The 17,776-nt window shown below is 37.4% G+C and overlaps 1 pseudogene; it reads right to left on the reverse strand.

Moving 5' to 3' along the window:
• The window catches only part of LOC121323627, a 44,106-nt pseudogene that overhangs the window by 5,642 nt on the left and 20,688 nt on the right, over positions 1–17,776 (reverse strand).

The raw sequence follows: 17,776 nt of genomic DNA on the forward strand, positions 1-17,776 counted from the left end.
ATCAACAGGTACTGCATGTTAGTAACATACATACCTGCCACTGCTGTAAATGCAACAAAGCTGTCAGTATAATGAAAAAATAGATCACCATGGCGTGTGCTGATGTGTACATGCCATGCATATTCACATTACTCCATGCATCCCCACTCTAATACGCTCAATAACATGTGGTAAAGAATGTTCAAAATCATATCACAGGTTGATCTATGAGTCTCCTTTTAATCTATAAATGAAAGTTAAATACACAACTCCTTCTATACCCAGATTCAGAAAATCTCAAAACTTGAGGTAAAGAATGTTCTAACCAAGTTTCATCACATCTGGACGTGTTGTTCTCTAAACATGTACAAATCCTAAGTGTGACATACTACTGCACAGACAGATGGACGTGGGCAGGACCGCCTCCACTACATCCATGAAGTCGGTGACACTAAATCTAATGGCTTTTTTTTTTTTTTGCTCTGTACAAAATCATTGCTATTATAGGCCATGCAATTCGAACTGTGGTTTACAGCGAGGCATCTGTGTCTGGGACAAAAAAAAAAAAAAAAAAAAACAGAGCTTGCAAAGGCCTCTTGGGCACCAGATTATTTTTGCTAATCTTTTTGTGGCTTTGAAGCTGCTATCTGGAAGTCCACCCTGTAATTAAACTGTATTGTACAGTTCAGGCCACAGCTCCGTTGAGACAATTGAGAGGTGAATCTAAGAGATGGGAACTATAGATCTTCTGATGTGTGGGCTACTGCTACAACAGAGGGGGCAAAACAACTTTGAAAGATTAGCCCTGTACTTACTGAATTAGATTAATCACTGATGGGATCATCAAAGGTGGGCTATAGTGCCACCCCTACAACCACAACAAGCCTCTAAATGAATACAATGTTGCCTATTTAAAGATAAACTCTTAGAATTCAGTTTCTAAAAGCTTTGACTAAATACATAATGGTGGATGTTATGCAGAATAAGGACGTTCATAAAAGCAGTGAAAAGGTGTCAGCCAGCACACCCACCAGCTCTTTTCAACTTTGAAAATGACAAAGTATGAATGCACATCACAAGACCACCGCAAACAGACATTCACCCACCAGCACATTTGCCTTTTCTTCTGTCTTTGTGTTATTTCTCGAGCAGACGACTGGGGACCAAGTGAGCAGGTATGGGTCTTTAAGTGTTTCTGCAATAAAGAGAAGCTCAAGGTGTTAACGTGACGATGAAAGTTAAAACCAGCACTGTTACGGGTGTATTTAAAATGCTAGGAAAAGATACACAAATAGTACGTTTAAAAGTTGAACTGCCAGCAGTTCAGATGGACCAGACAAACTTTTACTGCATTTTGGTCAAATATTGCAATTTTATTAAACATTCCCCTCAAAACTAAAAAACTGGCAAGTCTACAAACAAAGCTTAGATATCATTTCCTTTTCATTTTTGCTACATATTCTTTACATTTTGTATATTCTATATTTAAGCAATAAAACATATACTCCAAACATCTCCCACAGAGTTCCAGGTTGTATCAACTGTTTTTTTTTTTAAAATACATCTGCTTTTCATTTTAAACCATGTTGATATTATTAAATCTGTTCTCGTATATATATATATATATATATATATATATATATATATATATATATATATATATATATATATATATAAGATAACAGTAAATCAGCACTCCGTATTTATGGTGTTCATACATACTTTCTCTGTTGCCATGATGTCGCTCGCATAGGATTTCGGAAATGCAAATCCCTGATATTTTATTTTTCTGCAGAGAAGCTAAGATACATAAAGCCCTGGGTCAGCATTGATTTGTGCCAATTAATAAGTTTTCTTTTCATGGTTCAACTTGCTGACCCAGAGAAACCCAGCAACTAAAGAGGAAATGCTTTCTTTCATCAGCCTGAGTAATGGAATAATATAGCTTGCCTTCCTGGGCCTTCTTCCAGAAGACCTTCACTTGTAGCTGGTTGTTGTGATAGTGTGGAGCTGCAGCTTCCAATCTCCTGATGCTCGGAACGACATGAGTACTTGGCAATTCATTAGACACTTCCTCAGTAGAGCTACCATGCAGAGAGTTGGCATCTGTATCTGCTTATGAAAAAGGGCATACAAAATCCATTTAAACAGCTTCAAATTACTTTCTTGCAAGCTCTCTAACATCAGCAGTTTTGTTTTCCCTTTTACAATAAAATGGAGCAAACTTAGCTTGTTGGTGACTGTACAGAATGAAGTTCTGGCAGCTGAAAGTATTTCCAGATTAGGTGTAAAATGTTTTATGCAAAGCTACTGTTAATTGTAATAGTTACAATGGATGTTAAAAACATCTTTATGAAGAAACAGATTTGACGTGCATTGTATGCATGTGTAGCGGACTATATGCATAAACGTATTGAACCAGTAGAGTTCATTTATTGTTTAGTTAACAAAATTATACTGTGTGCTATATAACTTGCAGGTTTACTAAGGTCTTGGGCTGAGTGTCTGGAGTTGGTTTTGGCAGAATCAGTTTGGGACTTGTACTATAATTAAAAACAGAAACAGAAGAAAAAAAAAATCACATAGTTTTCTTTCTATTTAGTTCAGTAAATTATACCAGCACATTGTCCATATGTAGTATCAATACACCCATCTCTTTATGGATACTTACCTGTGTGAGTTGTAGTGAGGATGAGCTGGGATTTGACGCTCTTCAAGCGCTTCTGTTCCCAGTACGCTATCGCTTGTACCTGTATCAGGTAATCCACGTTGGGCTGGAGCCTTTCAATGAGTATTTCAGATGCATTCTGTAGATTAAACCAACAAAGAAAACAAAGAAGTTACAAATACTGTCCAATTGTCCAGTGACTTTAATAATTTAATGTATGTATGTGTGTATGTATATAATATATATGATAAAAAGGAAGAATGCCTGACCATCAATGTCCACAAACTGTATGGGTTTGATAGCAACATCCCCAAATGGCTTTTCTGCTTGAGAGTGCAGTGCTTTAAGTTAATCAAATGAAATTCCTGTAAGTATTAACTGCTTGTGTTATAGAAAGGGCTAGTTAGATACAATATTAGATATTAGGCCTAATAGCCCGGAAAGAGCTAGATTGTACATATATCTATATATATATATATATATATATATATATATATATATATTGTGTGCTGTATGATACAAGCGGATATTTATTCCACAGCGTCAGAACAGCACTGTTGCTATTGCCTTTAAGAAGTAAGACACTTTAAACCCTTGGTTATCAGACCTTCAAAAGTAGCCATTGTGGTTTTATCAAAACCCACTGAACCCATGTAATACCTCACATTGTTACAACATCAATACATGTGCTAGTGCTGCATTCAAAACTGTCACCGGATGCAACTCAATAGTCCCTTAAATCAGAAGGCCAGCTGCCAAGCAGATACATGTTCTAGACTGTTCCTAAAGTATTAGTGTGCTGATTAAGAAGTTCTTTACCTGTGGGCTAATGCTTTACAAATGTTCCTTTTCCATACTAAAGGCACCAGTACACACAGCAGTGTGAACAGTGTATGGAAACAAGATTTCAGTTAACCCATTTATCACATACAATTAAATACACATGTATTAGATATAAGCAACCAGATGGCTTTTTCATTTCACATAATTTTAAATCCTTTTCTTGCCCTCAGCATGTATAAAATAGCAAAAAAAAAACCAAAAAACACTGACACTCTGTGACAAATGAGATTTCAGCATGGCTAAAAATCCTTTAAACACCTGTTGCAATGGCATGCTGACATACTGTATTTATTGCTGCATTGTTTTTCTCCCTTTTAAAACGAGCTTCAAACAATATAATACAATATGAACTCTAACCTGGGTTTACATGTCAACGTTTAGTTTAATCTGCAAAGGCTTATTTTTAATTGCCTTGACGGTAAACTGGATCACGGTAAATGACTGCTGCAGCTGCTCCTATTACACCAGAGAATGTCGTGAGAACATCTTACAATGTTCGTTTCGACTGTCATTTCAGTCACAACAGCTTATTTTATTGTGTTACATGTTCCCATGTGTTGCTACAACTGTTTACATAAGTGTGTGGATTGTTTGAATTTATTAAAAAAACATTTTTTTTTTAACATTTTGACCACTTTTTTAAACTTTTAAATTGCATTCCCTGCCTCAAAATGGTTTCACATGTACCTGCATGAACCTCTCAGAACTACATTTCCCATCATCCTCCTGCTCACATATGTAACTGAGATGGATTTACCAGTGAGCAGGAGGATGATGGGAAATGTAATTAAACAATTATGTTTAAGCCTGTTCATTGCCTTCCTCTTATTACAGTACCCCCATATCCACCTGCTCAAGAAACTGCCTTGCTGAATTCTTCAGCTTGTGGCCTCTGTTGGGTTGCACATCCCATTCTGCCACCACTCGTTGGGGTCTACTTTGTAAGGTAAAACTGTTTTTGACTATATACACTTGGTTAGCCAGTGAAAGGCAATCGAGTTCAGTATGGGTTGGAATTTAAAAAAAAAAACATAAATTTCTCCCCAGATGCCTTCATACAGACAAATTGCTTCACTGCAGTGAAATACATACATGCTAAAAGGACCAATTAAATGACCTCTAAGTTTTGCAATGCCCTTTGAAAGAAAATATAAATGATGCATTAACCTTATCCACGCCACCATTGTTTATTGCAAAGTGATTATTGAATTGAGCAAGTTACGCAAACTTAGAATAATTCATCTGTCCGTAGTTGACATGATTGGCATGCCAGGTAGGTGTAGGCTACACACGTTTGGCGTATGCTAATGTAAAATGACACTGTATGCTACTGTTTTGGAAGATGTGAAGGCCTATACTGGCTTGTAAAACCTGAAACCTTTTTAATATCACTTCCATCAAAAGCCTTGCATTTAAGAGACTGAATATCACATTGGTGCCAAAACAAATCCGCTAAAAGCTACGACTAGAAGTCATATGTGAGTTATCAGAGACATTAAACATAGCCATTCTGTCATCTTTAGGAACAGAACCTTTAGATTTACAGCCACAGAAGACATCACAAGAAAACCACTTTATTCATGAAAACAAGCTTGATATTTCATCCTGAAGTACACACTCTAGCAATAGAATGCCTGTCACATTTGATTTTAGAGATTTTATACATGCATTTGTATTATTTTATTACTCTTAAGTCTCTTATCCACAGGCTTCCTAACAATATTGGCCCATACTACAGTAGCAGAGCCATCTGACACCTCACCTCTGTTCTGTATCGCTTGTTAGCAGTGCCACTACTTAACACATCTGACATAACCAGATGTTCAAGTAATGTACTGCCTTGCCCAGCTTGATATCCCTGTTTATCGTTTAATAAAAATGGGCATATCCATGGGCAAATTACAGTGCAAATACACAGAAGGTTAATTTAATTAAGTCAGTGGTTTCTTTCAAATTTTGTTACAATACCTGAGACTGTATTATTAAAATATAAAGTACATTACTGACTGGTCTAAAACATTTTGAGAATAAAATAATTAAAAGGTTACTGTTTGTCCTTGTTTAGATTTGAAAATGCACAGGCACTACCCAAACGTTGCTGCATTTTGTGTTGAACGGATTAACCCCACCTCTGACATCTTATTGGACATACTCTACTTACTCCTCCGGTTAGTTTTGAGCTTTCTCTTTTGGTCAGCAGCACGTGTTTTCTCGGTACTCTTTGACTCCAGGAGACTTTGTAGTGGTGGACAGACAGGTCCTCATCCTGAGGAGGGTCCCAGGAGACCATCACGTTTACAGTGCCGTCAGGTCGGACTGTGAAGTTTCCGTTTCGTAAGTTCTTTGGCATCTTCGGAGGCACAGGATCTGCAACAAAAATGTTTTAAAAAGCTAGAGTTCATGTGTTTTAATTACATTTTAACAACCCATTTTCAATTTGTTTTGTTTTGTTTTTTAGCAAAAGCATTATAAAGCACAGTGTGTGCTTGTCAACACTCAGAAAAGTTAAGAAAGGGTATTTCAAATGAAAAGATCAAGTGCAGAGCAGAGACCAGTAAAAATGGACCCACTGACGCTGATGTTAATTAAACATATTATATGGGCTTCAATAGAGGCCACTGTGGATACTTGCTTATTGTGTGTTTCACATTGCTTGTATTGGGCCGGTACCAAAATTGAGCACTCTGCTAGATAAAACAAGCAAGTTTAAGCAAGCAACTCTGTCAGCCCTACACAAGAAAAAATGTGTACTTATTGCACAAGATTATAATGAAGTATTAATTACTATATGTTATATATAGAAAGAGAGATGTACAGGCACACAGATACACATTTCTACACTATATCAGTATATATAAGACTTTGCACACAGATACTCATTTTTGACAGGATAAGTTTAACAGCATGAACAAAATGAAACAAAGAACAGGAGAAGGACATGAATGAATAAATAAAGAAACCGGACAGGGCACATGAACGCAAACGGGCTTCGCTGATTGCTTGGAATGAGCTAAGCGGAACAGGACTGAACTTCATGAAGAGAGGTGAAATGGAATGAACTGTGAAGTAATTTGAAAATTGAACCCCAGTGAAGAACAGCAGTAAACAAGAAGCAGAGTCCTGTTGAGAAAGACTTTATTGTGAATGCATTCATTTCTGCCTCATTAGACAGCTATTTTTTCCTGCCGTTCTTGATTTGAACCTCACAACCCTTTAATCAAGCAAATTTACTCCTCATGATTTTAAAACAATTACGTGGGGATAACGCCACGCCAGTTCTTAATGGCAATGATCAATACATCACTTGAATGGGCTCAGAAATCTTTGATTGCAAAATGATGAATGCTCCTATCATCAATCACATGCTGCCCAATGCTCACAGTGCTTGTTGTGTCCGTTTTCTATTCACTAGACTCGTTTCTTAAAACTAAAATCCAGATGATGCTGGTGTGCAAGGACAAGGGCATCTGTTTATATCAAGCCTATTTTAATAATAAGCTTGATAAGTTCTATTGACAGTCCAGTTTGTTTGTTCGTATTCCCCAGTAGTTCTCAGTACGTACTTGCTTGTCACTATTGCATGGCCTTCTGTAAGCGAAGCCATCTTGTTCCGACAACTATTGTTGATAAAAACGATTGATAAAGAATGTCAGATAGAGAATTAAATAAATTGTGCACTATCAAATTGTGACATAGAAAAAAGCACTATATAAGTAAACAATAATAATAAATACATAACTATGAATGAAATGTATATTTAATACTTGATTCACATACCCTCAAGAACTAAACAATGTCTGTACCTTGTGTCTTCACAACTGCTGAGCGATTCTCTATATGAAAACGGAGAGTGACAGACGAGAGCCTCCATTATATCCTGCCTGAACTTGGTTTGACAATCTGAGATTTACAGAGAATACATTGGCTCAAACATTTCTACCAAGCAGCAAAAAGGTAACAGAAAGCGATGTCTTTGCCTCCAGGGTGCAGTTTGAACTGAGGTACAGTGGTTCTCAAAACTATTCACCCCCCTTGGACTTCTCCACATTTTATTGTGTTACAACATTTTCAAAATGGATTTCAATAAGAGTTTTTGTCACTGATCAACACAAAAAAAGTCCATAATGTCAAAGTGAAAAATAAAATCTACAGATTGTTCTAAATGAATTACAAATACAAAACAGAAAATAATTGATTGCATAAGTATTCACCCCCTTGAGTCAATATTTGCTAGAGGCACCTTTGGCAACAATTACATCCATTACATACATTAGGAGAAGTCTCTACTAGCTTTGAACATCTGGACACTGCAATTTTTGCCAATTCTTCTTTGCACAATTGCTCAAGCTCCTTCAAGTTGGATGAGGACCTTTGGTGAACAGCAATTTTCAACTCTTTCCACATATTCTCAATTGGATTGAGGTCCAGGCTTTGACTGGGCCACTCCAGGACATTGATCTTTTTGTTTTTAAGCCACTCCAGTGTGTCTTTGGCTGTATGTTTGGGGTCATTGTCCTGCTGGAAGATGAATCTTCTCCCAAGTCCCAGGTCTCTTGCAGATTTCAGCAGGTTTTCCTCCAGAATTTCTCTATACTTTGCTGCATCCATTTTTCCCTCTATCTTCACAAGCTTTCCAGGCCTTCACACAGAGAAGCATCCCCATAGCATGATGCTTCCACCATCATGCTTCACGGTAGGGTTGGTGTTCTCAGGATGATGTGCAGTGTTAGGCTTGCGCCAAACACAGTGCTTAGCATTGAGGCCAAAAAGCTATATTTTATCTCATCAGACCATAGGATCTTCTTCCACTTGGTCTCAGAGTCTCCCACGTGCGTTCTGGCAAACTCTAGCCGAGATTTGAGTTAGAGTTTTTTTCTACAATGGTTTCTTTTTGCCACTCTCCCATAAAGGACAGTTTTGTGAAGCATCCGGGTTATTGTTGCCATATGCACAGTGTCTCCCAGCTCAGCCGTGGAAGACTGTAACTCCTATAGAGTTGCCATAGGCCTCTTGGTGGCCTCCCTGATTAGTGCCCTTCTCGCCCAGATACTCAGTTTTTGAGGACGGCCTGTCCTAGACAGATTCACAGTTGTGCCATATTCTCTCCATTTCTTAATAATGGACCTTACTGTGCTACGGGAGATATTCAATGCCTTGGAAATGTTCCTATATCCTACCCATGATTGGTGCTTTTGAAGAACCTTATTCCGGATTTGCTTTGAATGTTCCTTCATCTTCATGATGTAGTTTTTGTTAGGAAGTGTACTAACCAACTGTGGACCTCCCAGAGACAGGTGTGTTTAACCTGAAATCATGTGAAACACCTTAATTGCACACAGGTGGACTCCATTCAACTAATTATGTGACTTCTAAAGACAATTGGTTGCACCAGAGCTTATTTAGGTGTGTAATAGCAAAGGGGGTGAATACTTATGCAATCAATTATTTTCTGTTATATATTTGTAATTAATTTGATTTGATTTAATTTGATTTTTCACTTTGACATTATGGACTTTTTTTATGTTGACCAGTGGCAAAAACTCCTAATTAAATCCATTTTGATTCCATGTTGTAACACAATAAGATGTGGAAAAGTCCAAGGGGGGTGAATACTTTTTTGAGAGCCACTGTATGTATGTTTTATCCTGTGACGTTCTACATCACAGCAAAAATGCTCCAAGTTCTAAAGCAAAGATTCCATTTCATATGGGAGGAACTTCTTAAAAAGAGCAAGAACCCTTCAAGTTTTTGGTCAAGACTAAAGAGCTGTCATTTAAATTTTCCTTCACTGTGTTATCAGCACACAGTTTGCTTTCATCTGACGCTTTCATTACGTGATGGCAGCTAGGAGTCTTGACCTCTAACCCCAACATTCTTTATCACCTAAAACACTGGCCACTTAAAAAATACATTTCGTTATTAGATGTTTTAGTGACACATACACCTAATGGAAAAAAAAAATTTCATAAATACTTAATGTGGCTCTGAAAGCTGGTTCTCCTTATCTAACATGCAGTGACATCTCTGTTCGCTTGCTACTCAGTGTACACATGAAACAACAGGTACAATAAACCAGACACTTTGACAATGAGAAGAATGTTAACACTTCATAAAATAAGACTGAACAAAGTGGAACTGTGAGTGTATGATTTATACAATCCAATAACTGGGTTCTGCATGCCACCATTTGGACTGCTCTGTAAAAGAGATGATGACTTGAATATGACTTGACATTGCTGTCAATATAAACAAATCAGGACTGTCAAAAAGTGAGTCTTTGCTATATAGAAGAGTTGTGGCACCATTGCAATGTTTGGAAATTAGAACAGATGCTTAATGTTTAGACTTAGACAGGCTTCACTGCACTAGAGACATTCTGTACATGAGATTAGTGGCGCAGGCAAATTGGTTTTCATGCTCCAAACTTTGTGCAGATGTAGCTATTATACCTGACAACAGAGTTTAAAGTCAAAGGGTCAGTAAACTCAGATAAGTCTATGAGATCCCCTGCAGTCCTAGTCTATCAGCATTAATCATATGCAACCTATTTTTAAGTAAAAATATATCTGCCTTTAAAAGTCTAGCATAGGAAACATTATTATAATGAAATATACAAAGGTATGTTTTCAGATTCTGCTTTATTTTATGCACTGGCACATTGCTACATACTAATATCTTAGCCAGACTCGCGCAGGAATAGTTCCCAGTAAGGGTTTTGGGTTTAATAACAAACGTGTGATTCTCCAGTTTCTCACCTCTAGAGGAATGGAAATGCTTGCTCGGAGTTGTAAAGCCACGTGTGCCCTGAGCGTTGATTGCAGCAACTCGGAACTGGTACCATCTGTTTGGCCTTATGTCTTTCAGGTGACTGTGATCCTCTGTTGTCTGGGGGTTTCAAGAAAGGGAAATTAAGAGTAATTGTCAGCTAACGTTTTCAATGTGCTACATAACCTCGAATGCCACATATACAGTGATAAGAAGCGCTGCCAGTGTATGGAGGACGAACATAGATCTCATCAGAACTGGCAGATGAGATCAACTAGACATGCATTCAACAAAACATGGCACTTCATACCTACGAGTAAGTTGTTTCAAACTACATTTAAAAAAAAAGTTTTCCTTTTCCTTTACCATTTTTAGATTTGTGCATTATTAGTGGTTTGTATTGGAATTACTCAAATATGATGTTTTTATATTTAGTTTTTGATAAGTCTGTGTTAAAGTGCTGTGACTATGGAGCTGGCCTTCAGTTGCCTGCCAGCCATAGACATATGTAATGTAGGCTAGACCACATAAGGTATCTTTATATTGGTAAGCGCTAGCACCACCTACCGCGCAGCAGTGTATTACCAGCAAAACTAATACTTACTCTTACTTCTTTAAAGACACATTGGCTGAGGATTCATTCATACTGTCATGGTTTCAAGCACAGTATCACAGGAAAGAAACTTCAGATGTACTTTCTGTCTCCCTAACAAACCACTTCGCCCCTTTAAAACAGCAGCTGGTTACAGTTTCTGGTCAGCATGGGGTCATTTGAAGAAGTCTTGGTGGGCTGCTTTGTGATAACTGAATTAACAGACTGTCAAACTTCCACACTTTAGGCTGCAACCTTGATGGTGTCAACCGTTATCAGTAAAGGACAAGGGGTTAAAAGCATGATAATATTTGATTACAGTAACATGTGTTAAAATAGCAAATACAAAATTATATTGGGGTGTGTTTAATGATCTGAAATACTAAGGATCTTTTCATTTCTTTTTAGTACGTGGATGTAAGGGTCTGTTTGGCAGCTGAGAGAAAGAAGCAAGCTGCAGGTTGCCATATAGTTAATACCCACCGAGTACTAGTTTTTTGTAATTAGTAGTTGAACTAATTGCAGGTTCAATTTCAGAATCCACCAAAGGATTCTAGATTTCTTGCATTAATGATCTTAATTGTTACCTTTACGCATGTATAGCTCTTTCTCAGATATACGTGTTTGAAAGCCAATGTACTGTGATTGCGTTACAACTAATTGATTATGAAGCCTAAACAACTGCAATCATGCACAGTTGCTTTTGATTGCTTCCAGAGCTTGCAGTAATCAAGCCTGGCTTAATTGTAAATAATAAATCACTGATTTTTACTGAACGAGACCTGCAAGAGAGCAAGCTAATTGAGTCACGGGGGTGGCATTGGTCTAACATTAAATCTGCCGTGGTCTAACAATTTTAATTTCACACTAAAATATAACCCCCTGCTGTCAGTTAACTACTGAGTTATTCTGCTGTTTAGCTTCCTGTATACCCTGTTGCTTGTCTACTGCATTTACTTCACCACCGGTAGTTGTAAGGATACACTTCCACAAACCCTGACTGCCAATACAACAATAGCTCTTGTTCTACTCAGTGTTGTAAGTGGTTACCAATTAAATCTTCAAGCTCTGTTATAGATCAGAAAGGAAAAGAATCGCATTTTAAAAATTGTGTGCAGCAGCTGACAAACATAGTTGTTTTTTTTTTTTTTTTTGTTAGATAGCGAAACAGTGTGGGAGCGCGAATATACCCTCGCGATATATATATATATATATATATATATATATATATATATTATATATAAAAAAATATTATCGACACACAGACGGTAAGACCATTCTGTCGAAGTGATCTTCACGGGGGCTGTATGCCGTAAAAACCATCCTTTTTTGCAGGAATAAAACACGGGTTTGCAGAGAACACGTTTTGAATTGACATCCAGGAAACTTCCACAACCCCATTCTCATCTTCGAGGAAGGCCAGGTCTTTCCTGGGTTTTAATGGGACTCCTGAAAAAGCAAAACTCGAATCTTAAAAATCACTATAAATGCTGTCGCATGTTGGAGTGAAGGGGGTCGACTGGAAAGTGACGCGGTTGTGAGGCAATTAATGCTTTTGGGAGACAGCACAGGCTCTGCCTACACAAGTTGACCGGTTGGGCTGGGTTGGTCTTTTTGGTAGAAGTGTAATAATATATAACTTTGATTTTGGTCATTTTTCCCACTTCGTACATTCTATGTCTATATTGTCCTTGCTTATACACATACCTTTGAACAGGTTGACTGGGGTTTGGCAGGTGTACCCGCAGCCATTGGAACAGCACTTCTTGGAGCCAGGGCACTCCCGGTCAGCACTACAGCTCAGCACACAGGCCGCCGCGAACCCAGAGGCCTTCTGAGGCGGCGGGCAGTCCCCCTGCTTCAGATTCAGGATAGACTTCAGGAACTCCAAGCTTGTCACACATTCATGATGCTTCTGAGGAAAACAAGTTGGAAGATATTCAGGACATTCAAAAAAAACTTCTTGCTGTCAATAGTAGCACTGCCTTGGAAATCTGGTCTAACCCTTCTTAAGGGGGGGCGGGGGTAATCCACTATTACAGAGCCAAGCTTTTGCCCTTGTCCAATTACTTGAACAATTGATTAAGAGTAACTATAGTTAAGGTGCTTTGGACTATAGGTTCAGGAGTGGCAGATCACTAAATGACGCTTCAGCTAATCTAGCCTATGCTACATAGATCTGTGGCAGGCAAGTAGAACTAATGAGCAGTTTCAGGTGATTGCACATTAACAAAGATATATATATATATATATATATATATATATTATATATATATATATATATATATATATATATATATGGACTCTGAACATCTCTTAAATAACATGTAGTATTTTTACATTCGCCAGTAAATATTTGAAAAGACTCTCTAAATTAATCATTCTGAAACTCTAATAGACTGGACACAAAGTTCTGTGCATTTCTTGGTTAAATTCCATCTGACAGAGAGCAAAATTACGTTAGATAATGCTATTTGTGTAATTCCAGTGATGGACTCAGGTTTAATGTATTCTAAATGTTTAACAATTATCATAAAGTCTGCAGCTGGAGCATTAGCAATCCTTGTTCCTAAGAGCAATCTACTAAACGACAGCTTAGTTACCCTATGAAGCATCCAGCAGTAAAACAGAAGAGGCACCTCCAGCAGGTGGTGAGAGACGTTTAATTTACAAAGTGCACATTCCAGCGTACTGTAATATAGATGGATTGCAGAGATCACTTTACCAAATGCCCAGTGGAATGGCAGCAGCAGTATCAATAATTCAAACCACACAGTCACACAGTTCTCTAATAACAAAGACACACTGACAGCGCAGAAGCAAACTATGATACATACGCAAAAAGTAAATATATTCTTGAAGATTAATAGACTGAAGTGAACATTTCACAATGTAATATCTTATTGGTACTTAAAAGCTACAACGTCCGGCCCACAGATTTTATAATACAATTAGGGCTTCTGGTTTTCAGTGTTCTCTTTCTGTGTCCATTTATATTTTCTTTTTTTTTTTGTTGAAAAATGTGTGTTCATAGGGTTTTTATTACACAAAGTGATTTGTCCAGTTCTTTCTGGTTTTGCCGAAAAGTATTAGAAAAGAATTTAAAGAAAGTTCTGATGTGATACAGAATGCCTAGACAGGTTCAAATAAAGTAACAGCACATATGGGAGTCATAGTGCTCGCAGTACCTGTATCGAACAAAATACAGTAACTGTACCATGAACTGGGGTTGGGGGTGAAGTAGTAGACTCCAGTATTTTTTTGTGTTTCTAAAAACACCAGTTTTTTTTTCAGGGATGTTTTATTGCTGTTTACCGGTTATAACCTAACAGCAGAAACCCTAAATAAAAATAGCTGTTGTATATTACAACACTGTTCTAAGACCTTGTTGAATGTTCAGGGTAGTTTACATTCCCCAAAGGTAGTTTCAATAGTCTCCACCTGCTGACATCTAAAAATGATCCAGCACCCTTGCCATTGGTACTGGTGATATAGTCAAGGCAAGGCCAGATCAGGATACAAGCTTCAATCAGTTTGACATTGTAACACTACTCAAATTATACCATTGAAGAGCTGGTCTGTCATTTTCAAGCTTAAAAAATATACCAGTCTATACATTTAATACATTATAATTTATATATAATACTTTTTTTTTTTTTTTTTTTTTTTTAAATTATAGTTGTACTTGGCTTCAAACCTGACATCTGTTTTGATAGAACAGACTGACTGTAACTTGTCAGCACAGGACTAGGCTGCTTAGGTGTCCTGCTAATAATGGCGTAATCCATAAATGTAAACTACGGGTTCAGTGGGATTAAATCGTCTTCTGTTCTTGAGCATTTTCCAGTGGAATGTTAACAAGTAGGGGAGTCTACAAAAAAGGGATAAAATAATTTCTTTTGAAAAGAGTACACTTAGCTTCAAAATAATTTGAAATAAAATGGCAGGCTTCACCTAATCACGGGATTGTGTAATTTTCATCAGGATAGAACTGAATTGTCAAGGCATATATTACTCTTCTTTATAACCATGCCTTCAAGTGTGGTGTAACAATCAGTCAGATGTTAGGTACAAGTTGTCTCATTAATTGACACACACGCACAGACCGGTTTCAAAGCAGAAAATGCAGTACAAGCTCAATGTAAATGGTTTGTGCAACTTACCTCACATGTTTTGTTGGACAGAGTTCTTCTGATTTCCCATATTTCTTTGCATGGTCGTAAGCACTATAAACACAGAAGGTTCACAGGTTAGCAGCAGCTTGTTAGCCATGGTATAAAGTAGTTATATTTTATACTTTACATGTACAGTACCCTACCACAGTTAATCATGATTTAGCAAAATTTCCTGTGATTCACTATGATAGCCAATGGTTTAACATGCTTTCTCTCTACTATGGTATACTTTTTTTTTACATAAGGGATAAAGGAAAGATGAAGACTGTGCACACTGAATAACAAATGTCCTGGATGATTTTGAGCGAACTCTATAAGCACCCTGTTGAGTTATACTGGGTAAATAACGAATCACCCTGGAATGCTTTGTTGAGCTTTGAAATGCAAGCAGAAGCAGATGTCATTATAAAAAAAAAGTATGTCACCAAAATGTACATTCAAAGAATGTAGAATCATTTCTGGTAACATATTTTCCTTAAAAAAAATGCTAATCACTGTGAAAGTGAGATTTAGAAAAAAAAAAATTAGGGTGGATATTAGGTGTTCTAAAGGGTTAAGGTATTAAAAAATACGCCAACTCAATACCTTTATTCACTTTCAAACTTCATTTTCCATGGTTTTTATTCTTCAACCTTAAATGGTATACTTGACCTCAGAAACTACAAGAGCAAACGTGGCTCAGGAGTTATCTGATGGACAGCCCTGGTGTATACCAACACTTATTGATGTGATCAGACCACACACAACCACACTCAACCATTCCCATTACAATATACAAATACATTGGTTTTCAAGGTTTTCTCATCCAGCTTCAAGTCAAGAAGGAAGTAATGCATCATGCTGTGGTTTCACTTAACAATGGGCTTTGGAAGTGAATAATTGCACTTGAACGTGCTCATTCCAACTGCAATCAGAGCGCTCTCGTGCTTCTCCTTTCTCAATGCAATACTCCATCACTCGGCTTTGGGCTAATTCATCAAATGTGTCTTTTCACAGCATGGTTCTTCACCCCCATCAGTGAATGTACATTTGTACGATTCTTTTAAATGTGTTTGAGAATATGAAGACATCTGTTCTGAGTTACCTAAATGATCATCCAGCCATCTGTCGCCTTCCCTGTACACAGTAACCAGTTACTTTTTAAAAGAACACCAGACAGTGTTAAAGAGGTACTTACCTATTTAATATCATGTTATGTGTGGTTTGTATAAAGGCCCAAATGAACTAATTCTGGGGATAATGTAAATGTTTTTTCAACAACTATTGTTTTTCTTAATCATTTTTCTATTTAGACTTACCAATTCTATAAATAGTCTTTTTTTTTATTTCAAGCATGTCTGTGTAATTAAAATCAGTCCCACTAATGAACCAAATTATAGCCAGAAGAGTTTGGTAATAATTCCTTTCTAATTGTGCCAATGTTTCCAGAATACTGAACAGAGCTCTCTCAACCTCTATTACAGGCTGTTAAAGCTTCTCTCAGATACACATGGTCCATATGTTTGAAATGAAACCAAAAAGCTACAGGAATGTTCAAGGTAAAGTTAATGGACCTTGTTTTGATAGTCAGATTTTTTTTTACATTTTCATCTAAAACGCTTCCTACAGGTGTGAACGTATGTTTCATGTTAATATGATCTGTTCCACTACAGCTGAATGAGAAGTGTGACGAGGAGGTGAAACTCAGCCAATACTGTATTCTCCCAGAAAAGGAGTGCAGTTCTTCATGATGTAAAGAATCACTGGTATAACCAGGTGAGCTATAGTAATAATAGGGAACAACAAATGATTATGTGCAGCCCACCTTTCTTACATGGTCAAGTTAACAAGAGCATAATTGTGCAAAATCATTTTTATTTTTATTTTTTTTCCACGCACACTGCAGGTGAATCACAGTTCAACACTTTTTTAAGTGCCAGTAAGAAGAATGATGTCATTGTAAATCAGTCTGCTGACATCTCAGATGATCCAGCACCCTCGCCATGGGTGTTTGTGATGTAGTCAAGGCCAGTCCAGACCAGGATACGCAGTGATCAGTGATGACAGATTTTTTAAGTCACCACTTCAAAACGTGGCAAAAGAACTACCACATGTCTGCGGGCTATCAATGTGACAACACATTCCTGGACCAGACTAGAACGAAATGGAAAATTTGCTGCCATAAATCCATACCATATTGCAAACAAAGACGGGCCCATAAATCTCCATAACTGACCAGAAGAAAACAACCCCTATCTTTAAAATTACCGTAGGTGTTAAGATATTTTTTCCTGTCAACTTTGGTAATGGTTATCTATTGCAAATTTTGAGATAGAGATAGAGAGCAATTATGTAATTATGTGTAAAGGTTATGACCTTATTTTTATTGTAACCGACACCTGACATGCCGTGTGTTAGAAACTAACATATGTAGCACACACTTATGTAAAAACGGGATCCCTGATGGGATATACTGTAGCAGAAAGAATAAAACCCCAGATCACAGGAACGAACGTCTCCTGAAACTGACATGCTGATCGCTCAAAAGTGCCTTTCTTTTTCTAAGCTTGTTCGGCACAGTTCAGTGGGAATGCCCATACATGCATAAAAAGATGCGATTCATTTTCTCCAAGGAAAGTTAACTCCTTTTCACATCATTATCTCTAACCACTGCTGTGTAACACCCAACCAAACGCCCTGCAATCAAGGCAAAGACATATTTTTCTTTTTAGTAAGCCTTAAACCTGGCAGCATGATTTTAACATTAATGAGTGG

The sequence above is a fragment of the Polyodon spathula genome, chromosome 11 (assembly GCF_017654505.1).
Source record: "Polyodon spathula isolate WHYD16114869_AA chromosome 11, ASM1765450v1, whole genome shotgun sequence".
Taxonomy (NCBI): domain Eukaryota; kingdom Metazoa; phylum Chordata; class Actinopteri; order Acipenseriformes; family Polyodontidae; genus Polyodon; species Polyodon spathula.